Here is a 21,931-nt window from a genome sequence, read left to right on the forward strand (position 1 = left end):
AACTAAGGGGTCTGGACCAGATGCTAAGTGATGCCTTCCATTTTTTAAATTCTATAATAGGTATTCAAATACCTATTACAAAAGAACAGCATTCACAAATTTTAATATGAATTCAAAATACTGATTTGCTGGATAACAGTGTGACTGTATTCATTATGATCATACATGAACCAGAAAAGCTTGTTTGATTGCTGTAATACCACACAGGAAAAGCCTGCTAGTCATAATTAAAGAACAGTGATAAAGCATTTCTTTGGAATTTACTAGTTGGAAATACTTCTTCCTTGTTTGACAAATAGGAATGACTGAGATTTTGGACTTTATAAATAAAGCTACTGGTTTTATATGATGATTGGTATTAATTAAACACTTTACTGGACATCACTATTCACATACTTTGTTACAATGAATCATTAGTGCTTCGTTGAAAAAGGCTCTAAAATACATCTCTGTATTGGTTACTTCCTTTAAAAAAAATCAAGAAAATGATGCAGACTTTTATAGATTGGACTGTGGATTATTTTTGTTGTTGTTAGTGAAGAAAAATGATAATGCACTTTATTTTTCTTGGGAGGGATAACAAAAGGAGAATTATGAGTCATCAGTTTAGATGAGGGTACCCAACCCAAAGTGTGGCCTCCAGATTAGCAATGACAACATTACCTGGAAACTGGTTAGAAATGCAAATTCTTGGGCCCCATTCCAGACCAACTAAAACCATAGGTTCTGGGGATGGACCCAGAAATCTGTTTTAAGAAGCCTGCCAGGTGATCCTGATGTACTTTAAGGTTTAGCTAACTTTATTTTGATGACCTACTTTATAAAACATGTATGTTTATTTTCTGCACATATCAAATATGTGACTATATGGTTAACAAACATTTGGTTAAGAAACATTTTAAAATATAAAATCAAGCTTTATAACAAACTGTTACTGGCAAAACTTATAAAAAGTAAACTTATTTCTCCTTTCCTATTTTACTTATCTTTCTCAGTTTCCACGTCTCACTGAAATGCTGACTAGCTCCAGATTTGAGTAATTTTAACATCTACTTCATCATTTTTTTCAACAAGCTCATGCTCAAACTGCAACTAGGAGTCATAGTAAACAGTTCTTAGGTTTCCCTACAACCTCTTAAGGATTAGAGAAATTTTTAAAATAGAAAAACAAGCAAAATTGAAAGATTAAACCTATTCACCCAGCAATAATTATTAGATACAACTGTGTCTGAGCTATTCTTATAGGCTGGGGAGAAAGAAGTGATCACAGCCCTGTCCTTGGGAGTTTCCGTTTTATGTGTCATTGTTTTTGGTCTGGTGACCCTTTTGACAAAAGGGATACCTTTAATATCTGCACAAGTCACTCTTGCTGTTTCTCTAGTTTTAAGCTGCCACTAAAGAGTACTAGTGTGCATGCTGATAATGAATATTAAAATAATAATTTATGAATTACTTAAAAAGTATAATCACTTTAAAATTCTCCTAACAAACCATGAGCTATGAGTAAATGTAAAATCAGTAAAAAAGAACTAGTTGAAGACAATATTTTTAAACAAAAGTAAATCTGAATATTTGCAAACATATTATTCAGTTTTATACAGTCTTAGTAGTTATAAATTTTACACTTCATTCTTCAAAGCAGTGGTTTATAAAGATTATACACAGAAATTATACTCCTTATGAAAAATGGAATATTATTTTTTCATCCTACTGCATTCTTCAAAAAGACTTGTACTGTTCCATTCTGGAACTGTTTTATTACTATACTAATAAATCGGGGCTTCCCTGGTGGTTCAGTGGTAAAGAATCTGCCTGCCAGTGCAGGAGATGTGGGTTCGATCCCTACGTTGGGAAGATCCCCTGGAGAAGGAAATGGGAACTCACTTCAGTATTTCTGTCTGGGAAATCCCATGGACAGAGGAGCATGGAGGGCTCTAATCTATAGGAACGCAAAAGAGGCGGGCACAAGTCAGCAACTAAACAACAACAAGCAATTATATAATGCATACAAAGAGTTATAGTACTTAATATTTTTGAGAATTATTCAGGCATGTGCTAAGCATTTCACACTATATATGTATGTGTTTGTATGTATGCACACACAAATATATGTACACATTATATATTTGCATGCACATACATGTTCACATATACATCCATAACTACCCTATTTAGTACTTATCATGCCTTTGTATGGGCTTCCCAGGTAGTTCAGCTGGTAAAGAATCCACCTGCAATTCAGGAGACCCCCAGTTCGATTCCTGGGTTGGGAAGTTCCCTTGAAGAAGGGATAGGCTGCCCACTCCAGGATTCTTGGGCTTCCCTGGTAGCTCAGCTGGTAAAAAAAGTGAAAGTGAAGTCTCTCAGTCATGTCCGACTCTCTGTGACCCCACGGACTGCAGCCTATTAGGCTTCTCCATCCATGGGATTTTCCAGGCAAGAGTACTGGAGTGGGTTGCCATTTCCTTCTCCAGGGGATCTCCCTGACCCAGGGATTGAACCCGGGTCTCCCGCATTGCAGGCAGATGAATCCTGGTAAAGAATCCGCCTACAGTGTGGGAGACCTGGGTTCGATCCCTGAGTTTGGAAGATCCCCTGGAGAAGGGAACAGTTATCCACTCCAGTATTCTGGCCTGAAGAATTCCATGGACAGAGGAGCCTGGCAGGTTATAGTCCATGGGTTGCAAAGAGCTAGACACGACTGAGACATGACTTTCATGTTCATATACATGGTTTTGTTTCCTTAATTATAAACTAAAAGATTATTATTGTCTAAATCACAGAGTTTGGCAGATTCTAAACGTTAGCAGGTTTGCTTTTCTCCTAAATCTATGTTGTTAATCACTAACCTTACATATTTAAGTTTGAAGTTAGAGGCCTGCATGGAACCAAGTAAATATACATCTTGTTTACTGACTTTGGCTTTCGCTAAGATTTATGCCCAAAGGAGGATCTTTAAGAATGGGTATTTCTATTACAGATGGCATCTGAAGAAGATCATCAAATCTCTTTTCTTTACATTAGCTTCTCAGTTACAATTTCTTGAAGCCATCAGACTAGGAAGTTATATGATAAACAGAAATCAGGCCAAAGTGACAGCTGATATATGTATACTAACATGTGTGTCCATCTGATCACTACAGTTTGTATTTATACTGAAATGGCTATAAGCTCAGTTAATTTGGGAAGACCCTGTGCAGGAATCTTAAATAATAAATTTAAATGGAAAAAGAAAAGTTTTTTAGGCTGCTGATAGTAAGACATCAGTAAGTAACTGCTCATCTTATTTAAACACTGAGGCTTGTCTATTTCTAATTCCAATGATAATCCAAAAATTCTGAGAAAAGTTCATGTATACACACGTGAGTATTTGGTTTAATGAGGAAGAAGATATTAATATAATTACAGAAGAAGAAGCTTGATGGAAAATGTCTCTACTTTAGCATATAATTGTGATACACACAGAGATGAAGATGGTTGAGTAAGAGGTTCTAAAACTTACCAAACAGTATTTCAAATGGCAAAATAGAAATCAGCTACTAGAAATTCTGGAGTTGAAAAGTAAAATATTCACTAGTGGGGCTTCCCTGGTGGCTCAGACAGTAAAGAATCTGCCTGCAATGTGGGAGACCCAGGTTCGATTCCTGGGTTGGGAAGAGTCCCTGGAGAAGGCAATGGCTACCCACCAGTATTCCTGCCTGGAGACAGGGCTTCCCAGGTGGCTCTAGTGGTAAAGAATCCACCTGCCAAAGCAGATTTAAGAGATGTGGGTTCAATCCCTGGGTTGGGAAGATCTGGAGAAGAAAACGCAATCCATTCTAGTATTTTTTGTCTGGAGAATCCCATGGACTGAGGAGCCTGGCAGGCTATAGTCCATAGGGTTATAGCACAGAGTAAGACATGACTGAAGTGACTTAGCACACAGCATAGAAGACAGAAAAGAGAAGAAAGAATATTTAGAGAAATAATGGCACAAACTTCCCAAAAATGATTTAAAAAATTAATCTGTACATTCAAGAGCTTAAACAAAATCCATGCAGTGTAAGAAAGATCCACGCCTGCATACATTGCAACAAAACTACTGAAGACCAAGAATCTTGAAAGCAGTGAAAGTAAAACAATTCATCACATAGAAAGGATCCTCAAGAAGATTATCAGTAGATTTCTCATCAGAAACTTTGGAGTTCAGAAGTTAGTAAGATGATGCTTTCAACATTAAGTGTGGAAGGAAAACTCAATCTACTATTCAATATCCAGCAAAATTACCATGTAAAAAAAGAAGAAACTAATATACTCCCAGATAAATGATAACAGAGTTTGTTGCTAGTTGACTCGCCCTTTTAGAAAAACTAATGGGAGTCCTTCAGGCTGCAATAAAAGGGCACTTGACAGTAACTCAAATCCATATAAATAAAGAGCATTGATAAAGGTAATTACATAAGTAAATGCAAAGACAGTATAAGTGTCCTTTTATAAAATCAACTTTTCACCTGATTTAAAAACTAACTTCATGAAGCATTATAAAAAGTGCTGATGGTTTACAATGTATAAAGATGCAATTTCTAAGACCATAATAGCAAAAAGGAGGCAGGAAGGAAAAGAACTGAATTAAAGTTTTTACACACTACTGAAATTAAGTTGGTACTAATCTCAACTATATCAAGATGTAAATTGCAATTTTCAGGGTAACTACTAAGAAAACAACTCAAGTATAACACAAAAAGTAAAGGGATTTAAATTGGTATATTAAAAAATATTACTTTAATCAAAAAAAGTGTAATTAAAGAGGGAAGGAGCAAAAAATACATCAGAAATTAAACCTAACAAACTGTATTCTATCTTATCAATAATTAACTTAAGTGGAAATAGATTAAGCACTCCAAATGGAATGCAGAAATTATCAGAATGGAAAAAAGACATGTTCAAATCGTCTACTGTCTACAAGAGGAACATTTTAAAAGCACAATAGAGTTGAAAAGAAAGAAAAAATAGGCCATACAAACAGAAACCAAAAGACAGCTGGAGAGGCTGTTCTGATAAAAGGCAAAATATAATTTAAGACAAAAATTGTCAGTAAAGATAAAGAAGGACATTTTAATGATAAAACTGTCAATCAATCAAGAAGCCATAAATAAGTATGAATATATACGCAACTAAAAAGTCTCAAAATACATAAAGCAAAAGACAGAATTTAAAGGTAAGCTAGATGATTCAACAACAAGCTGTTGAGACTCCAATACTCTAACTTTCTATAATGAATAGAACTAGGCACATCAACATGGAAGATTTGATCAACACTAAAAATCAACTGGATCTAACAGACAACTATAGAATACTCCACCTAATAAGAGCAGAAGACATATTCTTCTTAAGTACATGTAGAACAATCTCTAGAATAAACAATATGCTATGCCATAAAATAAGCCTTAAAAAAACCCAGAAATCATAAAAAAGTGTTATCTAACCACAATGAAATGAAAATAGAACTCAGAATCTGGAAGACGCTTGGGAAATTCACAAAGGTGTAGAAATTAAACAGTATATTCCTAAATAACCAATGGGTGAGAAAAAAGACCACCAGGGAAATTAAACATCACATACCAAAATGTATGTGGAGTGGCAAAAGTAATGATTTGAGGAAATTTTGTAGCATAACTGTTTTCACTGAGAAAAAATCAAAACAATAAGGTAACCTTATACTTTAAAACTGGAAAAATAAAACTAAACCCAAAGCAAGCAAAAGGAAGGAAATGATAAACATTAAGATGGAAATAAAAAAAGCAAACAGAAAAAGAAGAGAATATTAAAAAAATCAAAAATTGGCTCTTTGAAAGACCAAGGAAATTAACAAAACTTTTGCTAGACTAACTAAAGGTGATGGAGTGGAAGGTAACACCCAAAATAACAAAAATCAGGAATGAGAGAGAAGATATCACTATTGGCCTTAATTAGATAAATAAAAAAGGATTATAATAAAGTGCTATTATTAACTGTATGTTAACAAATTAAACAGCCCAGATGAAAGGGACAAATTCCTAGAAAGACACAACTTAAAACTGACTGAAGAAGAAGAAAATCTGAATGGACCTAAGACTAAAGAGACTGAATTAGCAATCGAAAACTTCTCATAAAGAAAAGCTTTAGGTACAGAGTGACACACTGGTGAACTGTACCAAAGGTTAAAAAAATAATGTCAATCTTTTACAAAATTCTTCCAAAAAATAAGAGAAATGAACACTTTCCAACTCACTTTATGAAGTCACTATTACCATGATCCCAAAGCTGGACAAGAAAACTACACACTTCTTATGAATATTGATGTAAAAACATCAACAAAATACCAGTAAACAGAATCTACAACATATAAAGAAGATTATACAATATGATCAAGTGGGATTTATCACAGAAATGACAGTTTGGCTTAACATATGACAGTCTATGTAACAGACCATACTAATAGCATTAAGGAGAAAACACAAATAACCATTTCAATAAATATAGAAAAACCATTTAACAAAATCCAACATCCTTTCCTTATAAAAACACTCAATAAAGTAAGAATACAAGAAAGGTTATGCACAAAAATACACAGCTAACACTTAAATGGCAACCCACTCCAGTGTTCTTGCCTGGAGAATCCCAGGGACGGTGGAGCCTGGTCAGTTGCCGTCTATGGGGTCGCACAGAGTCGGACACGACTGAAGTGACTTAGCAGCAGCAGCAGCAGCAACAATATATTTAATGGTCAAAGACTGATAGCTTTTCCTCTAAGATGATGAGCAAGACAAGACAAAGATACAACTTTTTCTACTTCAACATCATACTGGAGATTTTAGCCAATAAACTAGGCAAGAAAAAAGAAAGGCATCAAGATGGAAAGAAAGAAGTAGAGTTACATTAGCAGATGACATGATCTTGTATATAGACAACCTCAAGGAATCTACAAAAAACCCTTCAAAACATATTAGAAGTAGTAAACAAATTCACTAAGGTTACAGAATACAGTTGAATATAAAAAGTCAATTATATTTCTATACTCAAGAAATGAAGAATCTAAATAATAAAACCAATTACATTTACAATAGTATCAAAAATAAGAAAATACTTGACATAAAATTTCTGAGACTTATATACTGAAAACAAAGTATCATTGATAGATATTAAAGAAGACCTATATAAATTGAAAGGCCCATGTTACTATATTGGAAAAATACTATACTCAATTTTGATCTATAAATTCAACACAATCACTATCAAAAGCTTTGTAGAAATTGAGGTGATTTTTAAAATTCATATGGAAATGCAAGAGACGTAGAATAGCAAAATAATATGGAAAAAGAACAAAGTTGGAGGACAAACTCTGCTTTTAAAACTTACTACAAAGCTACAGCGGACTACTAACATAAAGAAAGGCAAATGGATCAATGCAATAGAATTAAGAGTCCAGATATAAGTCCTTATATTCATGGACAAAAACTGAAAAGTGTGCCAAGACCATTAAATACGGAAATAATAGCCTTCTCTGTAAATGGTGTTAGGAAAATTGGATCAGTCCGTTCAGTTCAGTCACTCAGTCATGTCCAACTCTTTGCGACCCCATGAATCGCAGCACATCAGGCCTCCCTGTCCATCACCAACTCCCAGAGTTCACTCAAACTCATGTCCATCGAATTGTTGATGCCATCCAGCCATCTCATCCTCTGTTATCCCCTTCTCCTACTGCCCCCAATCCCTCCAAGCATCAGGGTCTTTTCCAGTGAGTCAACTCTTTGCATGAGGGGGCTAAATTATTGGAGTTTCAGCTTTAGCCTCAGTCCTTCCAATGAACACCCAGGACTGATTTCCTTTAGAATGGACTGGCTGGACCTCCTTGCAGTCCAAGGGACTCTGAAGAGTCTTCTCCAACACCACAGTTCAAAAGCATCAATTCTTTGGCGATCAGCTTTCTTCACAGTCCAACTCTCACATCCATACATGACCACTGGAAAAACCATAGCCTTACATGCAAAAAAATAAAGTTATAACCCTAACTCATATATAAAAATTAACTCAAAATGGATTATACATAGACCTAGAGGTAAGAGTTAAATGTATATATCTCTCCAGGAACACACAGGAGTAAATATTTGTGATCTTAGATCAGACAATGGTTTCTTAGATATGGTACCAAAAGCAAAAGTAACAAAAGAAGAGAATAGAAAAACTGAACTTCGTAAAGGCTATAAAACAATTTTGTGCTTCAAAGGACATGATCAAGAAACAGAAAAAGGCAACCTATAGAACAAAGAGACTTGTATCCAGAGTATATAAAGAACTCTTAGAAGTCAATAAAAAGCAAACCCAACTAGATATAAATAATTTGAATATATCTATATCATATCTATATATATGAGTTACATAATTAGTTGGTGATGGACAGGGAGGCCTGGTGTGCTGCAGTTCATGGGGTCGCAAAGAGTCAGACATGACTGAGTGACTGATTTATATGCTGTATTCCTGGCATATGAAAGACATACAGTATTTTTCAGGTATAATTATTATGATTCAACTGCTACAGTTCTTTTAGTTATCACAGAGGCATGGTGTTTTAAAATAGAAATATTTCTATAGGGCACCCACAACTATAAATGTGATCCTATTTTCCAAATTAAATATAGATGTACTAACTTCAACTCCATTTCTAAAAACAAAACTGTATTTCTACCGTTGGTATGATAAGACTCGAATCCCCTACATATATACATAAATACATACCATACTCATTAAAATATATCTAATATAGACAATTAAATAGCAAAATATAATTTGCTCAACAAGAAAATGGTCAAAGAATTTGAATAAATTCTCCAAATAAGAGATACAAATAGCACTACAAAATATGTTAACCTCATTAATCATTAAAAAATGCAAATCAAAATTAGGAGATATTACTTTTCACTCAATAAAATGACTATAATAAAAAAGATACCAACAAGTGTTGGTGAGGATGTGGAGAAATCGAAACTCTCATACTTGGCTGGTGGGATTGTAAAATGGTTCAGGCGCTTTAGAGAACATTTTGGCAGTTCCTCAAAATGTTAAACACGGTTACTGTATGACACAGCAATTTCAGTACTAAATATACACTCAAGAGAAATGAAAACCTACGTCCACACAAAAACTTGTATGTAAATGTTCATATAGTATTATTCAAAACAGCTAAAACTAGAAGCAACCCAAATGCTCATCAATGCATAAAAGAACAAATAAAATGTGGCATATCCATAATTGACTATTATTCAGCCATAAAAGGGAATGAAATTCTGATTCATCGTATAACATGGATGAACTCTGAAAACATGCCAAGTTAAAGAAGCTAGATGCAAAAGGTCACATATATTATGACTGCATTTATTTAAAATGTCCAGAATAGGCAAATCCAGAGAGACAGAAATCTGATTATTATCTGCCAGGGGCCAGGGAGAGAAGGCAAAGGAGTGGGCCAGTGACTGCTACCGAGTATGGGATTTCTTTTCAGGGTGAGCACTATGTTTTAAAGCTGGACACCGATGATGGGCTCAAAACCGAACAGACTAAAATTCAATGAACTGCAGACTGTAAAAGAATAAACATCTTTCTACATGAATGATATCCAAATAAAGCTGTTACTAAAAAAAAAAAAAAAGAACATCATAGAAATTATGGTTACAAAAAGTGAAGTTAGCTATTGTGAATAAAGGAACAGATACAAGCAAAAACACAGAGATGGAGACCATAGCAATTCATGTCAGAGAGAAGAGCCTTGATTCTGGCTGTGGAAATGCATAAAAGAGGTCATACTGTGAAAATGTAACAGAAGGAGGAAACAATATATGTCAAACATAAGATAAACAGATAAGCTTCATATATCACCAAGGTTTTGTCAGTAAGAACTAAGCAGCTGGTGGTGTTAGTTGCTCAGTCATATCCGACTCTTTGCGATGGAGTCGCATGGACTGTAGCCCATCAGGCTTTATCCATAGGATTTCCCAGACAAGAATACTAGAGCGGGTTGCCACTCCCTTCTCCAGGGATCTGGTAATATCAGTGACATATAAGTCCCAAGTTCAGTTCAGTCACTCAGTCATGTCCGACTCTTTGCGACCCCATGGACTGCAGCACGCCAGGCTTCCCTGTCCATCACCAACTCCTGGAGCTTACTCAAATTCATGTCTATTAAGTCAGACGTGACTGAGTTGGACAACCATCTCATCCTCTGTCATCCCCTTCTTCTCCCACCTTCAATCTTTCCCAGCATCAGGGTCTTTTCAGATGAGTCAGTTCTTCGATTCAGGTGGCCAAAGTATTAGAGTTTCAGCTTCAGCATCAGTCTTTCTAATGAATATTCAAGACTGATTTCCTTTAGGATGGACTGGCTGGATCACCTTGCAGTCCAAGGGACTCTCAAGAGTCTTCAACAACACCACAGTTCAGAAGCATCAATTCTTCAGTGCTCAGCTTTCTTTATAGTCCAACTCTCACATCCATACATGACTACTGGAAAAACCATAGCTTTGACTAGACGGACCTCTGTCGGCAAAATAATGTCTCTGTTTTTAATATGCTGTCTAGGTTGGTCATAACTTTCCTTCCAAGGAGCAGGCATCTTTTAATTTCATGGCTGCAGTCACCATCTGCAGTGATTTCAGTTCAGTTCAGTTCAGTTCAGTCGCTCAGTCGTGTCCGACTCTCCGCGACCCCACGAAACACAACAGGCCAGGCCTCCCTGTCCATCACCAACTCCCGGAGTACACTCAAACTCATGTCCACAGAGTCGGTGATGCCATCCAGCCATCTCATTCTCGGTCGTCCCCTTCTCCTCCCGCCCCCAACCTTTCCCATCATCAGAGTCTTTTCCAGTGAGTCAACTCGTCGCATGAGGTGGCCAAAGTATTGAGTTTCAGCTTTAGCATCAGTCCTTCCAATGAACACCCAGGATTGATCTCCTTTAGAATGGACTGATTGGATCTCCCTGCGGTACAAGGGACTCTCAAGAGTCTTCTCCAACACCATAGTTCAAAAGCATCAATTTTTCGGCAATCAGCTTTCTTCACAGTCCAACTCTCACATCCATACATGACCACGGGAAAAACCATAGCCTTGCAGTGATTTACGAGCCCCAAAAAGTGAAGTCTGTCACTGTTTCCATTGTTTCCCCATCTATTTGCCATGAACTGATGGGACCAGATGCCATGATCTTAGTTTTCTGAATGTTGAGTTTTAAGCCAACTCTTTTACTCTCCCGTTTAACTTTTATCAAGAGGCTCTTTAGTTGTTCTTTATTTTCTGCCATAAGTGTGGTATCACCTGCATATCTGAGGTTATTGATATTTTGCCTGGCAATCTTGATTCCAGCTTGTGCTTCATCCAGACTTAATTTGAAGAAAGTAGGGAAAACCACTAGACCATTCAGGTATGACCTAAATAAGTCTCAAGGAAGGTGGTAATTTTATTGAGCTGTACTCATTTTCAGGTTCTTCAGTTACCAAATGGTTAACAGCCTATATATTTATTATAAAGATCTTTCTAGTAGAATGGAGAAAGAAAAGAATAATTAAGATTAGAAACATCAACTAAGAGGTCATTCATGCTTAAGTAGCAGCTGACACTTGAGTGTGTACAATGAGTTTTAAAAGTGGGTCTCAAGGAAAAAGGGAAAAGTCCAATCACCTCATTCTTGGGCCATTACCTTTTCATTCCTGTTCTTTTTAGTCCAGTTCTTCAAACAGCTGTCTGTGGCATGCGGGTAGCATAGTTTGAAGCATAGCAGGTGTTTGTAATTTCCTTTCTCAAGGTCACAGGTGACTCTGCCAGTGCACTAGAAAAACCACAGCTTCTGGGCCCCTTTCTTCCCACCAAACCCCAAGATCCCCTTCTCACATCCAGATTACTCTCGTTACGTATGTGTCTTTAACCCACCCCCACAGCTATGAGAACTGAAGTGCCACTATTCTGAGGAAATCTAAGGCCCTATCCACTAACCTCAAATCATATCTGATTAAAATTTCTTGATCGGTAGATGGGATGTTTTCCAAGAAACAAAGTTTGCAATTGGCTTTCTTAGGTAATATCCATGGTAAATGATGAAGAGGGAGGAATCTGTACTTGGCTCTTTCCTATCCTCAGGGTCCTCATGACTCTTCTGAGCTGTCATTCTGGTCAGTTCTATCAGGACTGCTCAGCTGTCTACTCTCTTCATCACCACCCCTGTCTAATGCCATTACAAGCCACAGTGATGATACAAAGATAGGATGCGATAATACACACTACAGAGCAGGGCTTTAAAACCTAAGAATTATTTTTATAGGTGTTAATTGCTGCTAATATTACCTGAGCTGCTCCCAGTTTCCACAGAAACTGCTTTGTGCCATTGAATGACATTTGAGTGTGATGGTTTAATAGTATAAAATGATTCTGCTCTTAGGGAGATAATATTTTTGGCTCATCTACCACAGTGCATTAACACATTCAATTAAAATGTTTCCAGAAGACTCTGAAAGACCTTTTTTGTTTTGCTTTCTCTACTGGCAAATGATGATGATGATGATAATAATGCTTTTATCTTACAGAATTATGACATTTATGAAGCAACCTACATAAAACATTTTCCATAGTGACTGGTACACAGTGAGTGCCCAACCAGTGTTAGGTGTGGTTGTTATCATGAGGAACGCTGGGCTGGAAGAAGCACAAGGTGGAATCAAGCTTTCTGGGAGAAATATCAATAATCTCAGATATGCAGATGACACTACCCTTATGGCAGAAAGTGAAGAGGAACTCAAAAGCCTCTTGATGAAAGTGAAAGAGGAGAGTGAAAAGGTTGGCTTGAAGCTCAACATTCAGAAAACAAAGATCATGGCATCTGGTCCTATCACTTCATGAGAAATAGATGGAAAAACAGTGGAAACAGTGTCAGACTTTATTTTTTTGGGCTCCAAAATCACTGCAGATGCTGATTGCAGCCATGAAATTAAAACACGCTTGCTCCTTGGAAGGAAAGTTATGACCAACCTTGATAATATATTAAAAAGCATAGACATTACTTTGCCAACAAAGGTCCGTGTAGTCAAGGCTATGGTTTTTCCTGTGGTCATGTATGGATGTGAGAGTTGGACTGTGAAGAAAGCTGATTGCCAAAGAATTGATGCTTTTGAACTGTGGTGTTGGAGAAGACTCATGAGAATCCCTTGTACCGCCAGGAGATCCAACCAGTCCATTCTAAGGGAGATCGATCCTGGGTGTTCATTGGAAGGACTTATGCTAAAGCTGAAACTGCAATACTTTGGCCACCTCATGCGACGAGTTGACTCACTGGAAAAGACTCTGATGCTGGGAAAGGTTGGGGGTGGGAGAAGAAGGGGACGACCGAGAATGAGATGGCTGGATGGCATCACTGACCCTGTGGACATGGGTTTGAGTGTACTCCGGGAGTTGGTGATGGACAGGGAGGCCTGGCGTGCTGTGATTCATGGGGTCGCGGAGAGTCAGACACGACTGAGCGACTGAACTGAACTGAACTGAACTGAAAGTTCTTTATCAAAGAGGAATGGTGTTTTGCAGTAAAATATTTCTGTAGTACTTTAAATATAATTCTATTTTCCAAACAAAATATAGATCTATGAATTCCAACTCCATTTATGAAAAGGAAATTTATTTCCTGGTTTGTCAAAATAAGCTTTGAATCCAAAAAGTGCCCTCAAGAGAAGTCTGCTCATGTCGCCATTTTATTACCAGGCCAAGATACGGTGATGAGAAAACTTTATAAAGTTTAATTAAAAACACAGAACAAGAAGTTTCAATCCCTCTAAGGACTTATCTTACTTAATCTTTATGTATTAAACTAACGGGTGACCAAATAATGTGGTTACAACAAAAGGTGTCTGCATTCTTGGAAGACTGATCTCTGGGGATGGTGAGAATATGGCAGGATAAATGGTGTCACAGGAAGAAAATACCTGGTGAACTCATGTATGTTTATCAAGGTGAGGAAAGAATCTATGGAACATGAGCAGTGGGAGACAGCAAATGTCCATCTAGGCAGAAAACATAGAGGACTAGTTTGATAACTTATGATTAAATTTTCTCCAAACAGAAGACAATATCCCATAAAATAATAAATCTGAAATTTTTTTCTAGGTAATTGCTTCATTTGATAGGATGATCGACTCAAGTTTTGGTTTCAGTTATATAATATATTTAAAGCTTCCTTACAGGGATCAAATTTCATATTGATTAAAAGGAAAGTTTCAAGTAATCACGCAATCTTATTTTAATAGACAGGCAAGTAAATATTTTGCTGAAGGACAATGCAATGTTACAATGAAACTGCTTTTAAACAGTAATATCCCCCAAGCAAAATGGCTTTTATTTAGAAGGCATTTTGTTGATAAATAAAAACTTTAAATGATCATAGATAAAGAAAATTTTGCCTTTTTGATTTTGTTTGGTTGGTCAATATTTTTCTAATGTTGTGAATAGAGACAGTTAACAAAGGGCATTACAAAATCTGCTTATGTTACAGAGTTGAGGAGTGACCATGGCTGATAAAAATAATCAGGATTCAAAAGAATAGTGAGTCAAAAATAAGCTGTTGAAATTCAACAAGGATAAATGGACCACAGCACTTAGGGCTAAACAATAATAGTGGAAAGATGAGAGATTACTGTGAGCAAGACAGTACTGAGCTCAGTACTGTGAACAGTACCAGCCACTGAGGTGGGTGCTATTATTACCTCCGTTCAAGAGATGGGCCTACTGAGGCACAAACGGGTAAATAATGGGAAGACAGGTTTGGCAGTAAATTTTTAAAATATCAAGAAATTATGGTAGGTCATAAATCAATATCAAACACAGTATCCAGATGACAGAAACCAAAAATACCACTCTTTTTCATATCACAACTAGAATATTAAGTTCAGTTCTGGATGCCACTTTCTAAAGAATGTGAACAAACTGGATGGATTCAGTATAGATTAAGTAGGATTAAATGGATGGAATTATCTTAAAAAAGAGAAGGTCAAGATGAGACAGACACGCCCAAGCATCTCAAGAGCTATGTTTATAGAAGAGGAAACTGACTTACTCTGTAATGATCTAGAAGCAAAGCAAAATCAAGATACCAATCATGTGTAGTAAAGCACAAAACTTGAGTAATTAACGAAAACAGAGTTTATAAAGTAGAAGTAATTTTTGTTTTCTAGGAAAGAATGTATCTGCAAGCAAGGGGACTGTTTTTTTTTTTTTTTTAATTTTAGTAACCAGTGATACATCCTTTCAATATGTTGAAGCTAAATAGCTAAAAATGTGTAGAGATTAGAAACACTGCAATGCTTTCAACAAAATTTCCCACTATTAGCAGATAGTGTCAGTTCAGTTCAGTTCAGTTGCTTAGTCGTGTCTGACTCTCTGCGACCCCATGAACCACAGCACACCAGGCCTCCCTGTCCATCACCAACTCCCGGAGTTCACTCAAACTCATGTCCATCGAGTCGGTGATGCCATCCAGCCATCTCATTCTCTGCCGTCCCTGTCTCCTCCTACCCCCAATCCCTCCTAGCATCAGACTCTTTTCCAGTGAGTCAACTCGTCGCATGAGATGGCCAAAGTATTGCAGTTTCAGCTTTAGCATCAGTCCTTCCAATGAACACCCAGGACTGATCTCTTTTAGAATGGACTGATTGGATTTCCTTGCAGTCCAAGGGACTCTCAAGAGTCTTCTCCAGCACCACAGTTCAAAAGCATCAATTCTTCGGCGCTCAGCTTTATTCACAGTCCAACTCTCACATCCATACATGACCACGGGAAAAACTACAGCCTTGACTAGACGGACCTTTGTTGGCAAAGTAATGTCTCTGCTTTTTAATATGCTATCTAGGCTGGTCATAACTTTCCTTCCAAGGAGTAAGCGTCTTTTAATTTCATGGCTGCAATCAGCATCAGAAGTGATTTTGGAGTCCAAAAAAATAAAGTCTGACACTGTTTCCACTGTTTCCCCATCTATTTCCCATGAAGTGATGGGACCAGATGCCATGATCTTCGTTTTCTGAATGTTGAGCTTCAAGCCTTTTTCACTCTCCTCTTTCACTTTCATCAAAAGGCCTTTGAGTGTAGTCTCTGGCAAATATCAAGAACTCCAGAGGCTCTTAGGTGACATGTTAACTAAAAAGAAAAGGACTTCCTGGCTCTATATTTACTATTTGTGTGACCCGAGGGGAGACACTTATCTTTCCAGTGCCTCAGTGTCGTGATTTATGAAACTGGGATAATAATAAGGGATAATAATACTTATTGAAGAATTGCACAGATGAAAAGAAAGTAAATAAAAAGATACACTGGCAACACAGTAAGTAGTCAATACATGTATAATTATGATGAACAATCTTGGAGGTTTTGGATCATTATGAATATTAGTAATATAAATAATAGCTAGTGATACCACATGTAACGCATTTGACAGTTCTCATATTGCAGTGCTGAACAGAACATGGAAAACCTCTCTTTTAGTGGTGTTTACATTTTACTAGGGGAGACAAAATTCCATAATTTTTATAGGCCTTTCTGCTATAAAGCCTTGCATTCTGTAGAATGAGGCTTATGAAAAATGCAGTTGTTGCAGACTACTTAAAATCTATGGAACTTATAACTAGACTGCTGATGGAAACTAACAATTCTAATCAAAGCACTAATATATTATTAAACCTCTGCAGGTATCTGCACCCAGCATTACTGTTAAGTCAGGTCCATGAAAAAATTTATTTTCAGTAGAGACCAGTTAATCAAAATTAAAAACCCAATCAGGTTTTAGATTTCTTCATCTCTCAAACAAAACAATTTTTCTGAAATTAGGGGAAATGTTTTTGCAGCTTCTTCATTTGTACTAGCAGCTATTGAAGCTACTAAATTAGCCATTAGCAAAAGGCATTTCAGCTTTTTTTCTAAAATTACTCAGTCTTTCCATTTGGTTATGAGAAAGCCTGCCTTTGATGGCTGTGAACTTAAACCATGCAGGAAAAAGTCTTCTGCAATCTTATTGACATCGTTCATCTATTTACTATCTGCATGTTGGCTAATTTGTATTACAGAAACACAAACTGCACTTACAGTGACAGTAAGTACTACTCCAAAGAAACAGGTTAGAGGGCATAGCAAATCTTTTGAGTGGGGCATATCGCCACCTCCCCTTATGGCATTTAATAGAGCTCCTGCCTTCTGGCTCCTGTCTTCCTGTCTTCCCAGTTTAAGTTCCCGAGGGAACAGACTCCCTTCCAGCACTTGCTCTTTTTGCTATTTTAAGGGGGAAAAAATGACCAAAATAATTCCTCTGGAGTCAGGTCTCAAGGGAACCATGTGTTCATACTTCTAGACATCTCACTAGCTTAACTAAGAAAGCACTTCAGCTAGAATCTAAAATGGAATGATTTTCATTTTAGTTTTTTTTTTAATGCTTTGGATGTACTGTTTTAGGAGATTTATGTACTTTTGAATTATTCTTGATTCATAGTTTTGATGAGCCTATTCCTCAAGTTCTACCAGTTTATATAACTGAACATGTTTTTATTTGTATGGGAAAGATAGAGACTGAAAAGGGCAAAATAGATTACTGGGTGCTCTTTCAGTAGAGCCCCAGGCATCAGGACCAGTGTCCCTTCTTCTCCCTGCTGTACTGCACATACTCTCCAACCCTTGCTGAGTTAAACAGTTATCTGAACACCATATCCTACTGCTTAGCATCATTCCACCAAGCACTAGGCCTATCAAAGTGGAGAGATTTGGTTGGTAGCGAAAGGACTTAGGATTTTGATCTACTAAAGACAACTAACCCGTGTCCATTAATTAAGCAGCATGAAATTTCTAGTAGCAATGGTGGTGATGGGCCTTTGTCAATCGACTCAGTGGACACCACTGAGTCCTATATATATATATATATTATAGATATATAGTAAATGGGTGAATTCTGAGTCCTGAGACAGAAAGAATGAGAGAAATGATCAGTGATTATTCAAGTGATGACTATCGGAAATTTGCTTCGTTTTTCTTCTTTAATATGTTTTCCTGAAACAGTAAAAGCAGATAAAAAAAGACCTAAAAGTATACCTAAAAGATCAGCTTCTTCAAACATCCTCATTTTACCAACTAGAAAAGTTTTAAGTACTTAGTAAGGCGTCACCCAACTCAATGGACATGAATTTGAGCAAACTCCAGAAGATAGCGAAGGACAGGGAAGTCTGGTGTGCCGCAGTCCATGGGGTTGGACATGACTTAGTGACTGAACAACGACAACAGAGGAATCTTGCTACAACTGCCCTTATACCACTCCTTTGTCAAATGCTAAAATACAGTCTGCATCTTTCTCTCCATTGAGGCTCCTGGATTTTTCCTTTCATCTGAGAAATGTTTTGAAAGTAATAATGTTGCTTAAATACAAAAACTTAACTTTTCACTTTTGAAGAACGTGGAAAAAGAAACATTTACTTCATCGTTCTATATAGGTTCCTTTCAAGGCAGCCCTTTGACACAACATTACTCTCTTCTGTGTAAGTCAACAATATACACAAAAGGCTATGTTAACTGCTATTGCATTTTCCATCCTCCTCTTCAAGAGAGGTTTCCCAAACTGCTTCCAGTTCATCATGCTTCAATTCTGCTTCCAAACTCCCAAACATTTCTGACTACCCATGACAGCACAAAAACACCCTCTGTTTAGGCTCCCCTGGCTTCCAAGACGCTACACGATTCCTGACTTTCTATGTCTCTCTTCTCTATCTGTCTTCCATGGGGCTTTTCCCAACCTTCTGAATATGGACATCCCTGAGGTCTAGTCTAGCTCTTTGCGCTTATTTCCATAGTTTCAGCCTTTATTCATTTAAACTGTATATGCTGACAATCTATAAGAAACAGTGACAAAAGCAGACATGGCCCCTACTTTCAGGAAACTTACATCCATTTGATTGAGGAAGACAAAAAGATAAACATGAAAATAACTGAACAAAAAATTACAAATTGGGATAAACATGAAGACGGGGGAAAAATGCAATAAAAAAGACTAAGTGGGGAATATCTACTTCAGATAAGAGTGCTGAAGGAAGGTCCTCTGAATGCCTGAAATTTACTGGGATCTAAAGAAAAAGCCCATTATGCCAAAGGGTGTGTATATTCCTGGCAGAGAGGCCAAATGTTCAAGGCTGATAGGTGAGTGTGAGAAAGGCTGGCTGTATTCCAGAAACTCAGAGCAGAGAATATCATAAGTTGATGCTGAAGAGGTAGGCAGAGACCAAATCATGCAAGGCCCTGTAAGTCCCAGGAAAGGATCTGGGGTTTATTCTACATGTAAGAGGAAGTTATCAAGGAGTGTTAAAAAGGAGAAGGATAATCCATTCTGACTCTCATTTTAGAAAGATCACTCTGGCTGCTATGACTTACAGAATGGATGGATTAGGTGCTCACACATTTAGGACTGCACAAGACAGTCCTAGTTTATACGTTTGTTGTCCTGGTGTAACTGGATTTCTGCATTAACTCCTGGAAAAAGCCACAATATGCAATACATACATACATAAAAAACTTTAAACAATGAAAAGAGAAAAAGAAAGGAGGTTGATGAAGACACAGGCAGGCCTTTGAGGCAACATTTATCAGATTTCCTTGCTCTTGGCTTCCATGCTGTAGCTGAGACTCTGGGGTCCTCCCTTGGATTCTTGACCTTAGGTGTGGGACATAGTCTTATTCTTATTATCTGGCCATCTCCTGTGATGAAATAATATTCAATATCTGTTATACAGAAACATACTGAGTGGAATGTGGCTCAACTCATTCATTCCTCACAATGATCCTTGAAGTAGGTATTACCCTCACTTGCAGCTAAAGAGATAAAGAATCTTGTCTGAAGTCACATGGAGTAAAAGTGGCCAAAGCAGGACTTCAAGCCAGGACATCTGGTCTGGACTCAGTGTTCTTAAGCCCTCTTCTAAAATTACTCCTCACCGCGAGAGACCTGGACATGTTTAGGGAACTATAAGTAGCTCAGAGCAGCCAGTATAGGCATGGGGAAAAAGCTGGAAGTAAGTCTAAAAAGGTAGCTGCTGCTGCTGCTGCTAAGTCACTTTAGTCGTGTCCGACTCTGTGTGACCCCATAGACGGCAGCCCACCAGGCTCCCCCGTCCCTGGGATTCTCCAGGCAAGAACACTGGAGTGGGTTGCCATTTCCTTCTCCAATGTGTGAAAGTGAAAAGGGAAAGTGAAGTCGCTCAGTCATGTCTGACTCGTAGCGACCGCATGGATTGCAGCCTACCAGGCTCCTCCGTCCATGGGATTTTCTAGGCAAGAGTACTGGAGTGGCTTGCCATTGCCTTCTCCGAAAAAAAAGGTAGCAAAAGGCTTCAAATCACATGCTACATAGCTTGGCCTTCAATTGGTAGGAGATGGGGTGCACCCCAAGACTTTTAACATATGATCATATTTATGCCTTGGATATGGGCTTCTCTGATGGCTCAGAGGTAAAGAATCCGCCTGCCAATGCAGGAGACGTGGGTTTGATCCCTGGGTTGGGAAGAACCCCTGGAGAAGGAAACGGCAACCCACTCCAATATTCTTGCCTGGACAATCCCATGGACGGGGGGCCTGGCATACTATAGTCCATGGGGTTACAAAGAGTTGGACACAATTTCTCAACTAAACAACAATACCAATGCCTTGGATAGATAAATAACTCTGTGGAGAACAAACTTGGGAGATGAGTAGAAATAGTCTGGTTTCTGACCGAGCTTTTTCTAAAGACTGAATATCTGCCTCCTTCTAGGACGAGGCCTTTGGACACCTGTTATGAAGAGTCTGCTTGCTCCCCATCCATGACGATGCATGGGATTCCCACAACTGAGGCCTGGGCCCTCTGACCATTGGATCTCCCTTCTGGAGCCCAGAGCTGTGCAGTGTGGCTCTCTCAAGCAGAACAAATGCAGATCTTCAAACTCATCTTCTCTTCTGAGGTCCAAGCCTATATTCTCAGTTCTCTACTGAACATTTCTACTTGTACATGGCCTATGGTTGTGTGAAATTTAACATGTCAAATACAGAATCTATTCTCTAAACATCAACCTGTATCCCTATTTTAAAAAAATCTGTTAACAGCCATCATTCTCTCAGTAACCTATGTCTGTCTCCTATGTTACCTCTTTTTGAGTTTCCATCATTGACTCTAGTTTCCAAATGTTTCTCATAAGCATACTTTTATTTCCATTTTCACTGTTCCTTCCTTATTCAGACCCTTAACACCTTGGAAAGTGGATTATAATAGTTTCAAAGAGCACCTACTTTCTTCCGGTCTCCACTACCTGCAATTTCATGTGTGCTTTTATTTTAATTTTTTTTAAAAAACATCACCCCTTGATCATATTATTCTCATGCTCAAATGCCTTACTGTTGCTTATACTGATAAAGTCTCAATTCTTTATCTAACATTCAATGATCTTGATAAATCATGCCCCAATTACCTTTTCTTAATCTATCTCATGTTCTGAAATGCTCTGCTTCAGGCCAACTGTCTCCATCTATAAACTTCGTGTACTTTCCTTCTCCTACTATCTTCAGTCACACTGTTACTCTGGTCTAGAATATCCTACTCCTTTTAAAAATCCCATATTTCCTTTATGATTCAGTTAAGCACCTTCCTACTCTAAACAGCCTTCCCAAACCACTCGAGCCCTGGAAATTCCTATGGCACTCAAATCCCATCCCATATTCCTATACTTGAGTACAAGTTGCCTTGGTGACATGACATCTGTACTCATTCCTCTGAACTTATATTCAATTCATGTGTTGAGGTTTAATTGTTTACGGGCCTTCCTGGTTGCTCCGACAGTAAAGAATTTACCTGCAGTGCAGGAGGCTCGAGTTCGATCCCTAGGTTGGGAAGATCCCC

General features: G+C 37.8%; 1 protein-coding gene across 9 annotated transcripts in view; it reads right to left on the reverse strand.

Annotated features, from left to right (window-relative positions):
• The window catches only part of AHI1 (Abelson helper integration site 1), a 228,815-nt gene that overhangs the window by 52,101 nt on the left and 154,783 nt on the right, over positions 1 to 21,931 (reverse strand). The window lies entirely within an intron of this gene.

The sequence above is a fragment of the Moschus berezovskii genome, chromosome 10 (genome assembly GCF_049115385.1).
Source record: "Moschus berezovskii isolate FMDL1 chromosome 10, NW_MosBer_1.0, whole genome shotgun sequence".
Taxonomy (NCBI): domain Eukaryota; kingdom Metazoa; phylum Chordata; class Mammalia; order Artiodactyla; family Moschidae; genus Moschus; species Moschus berezovskii.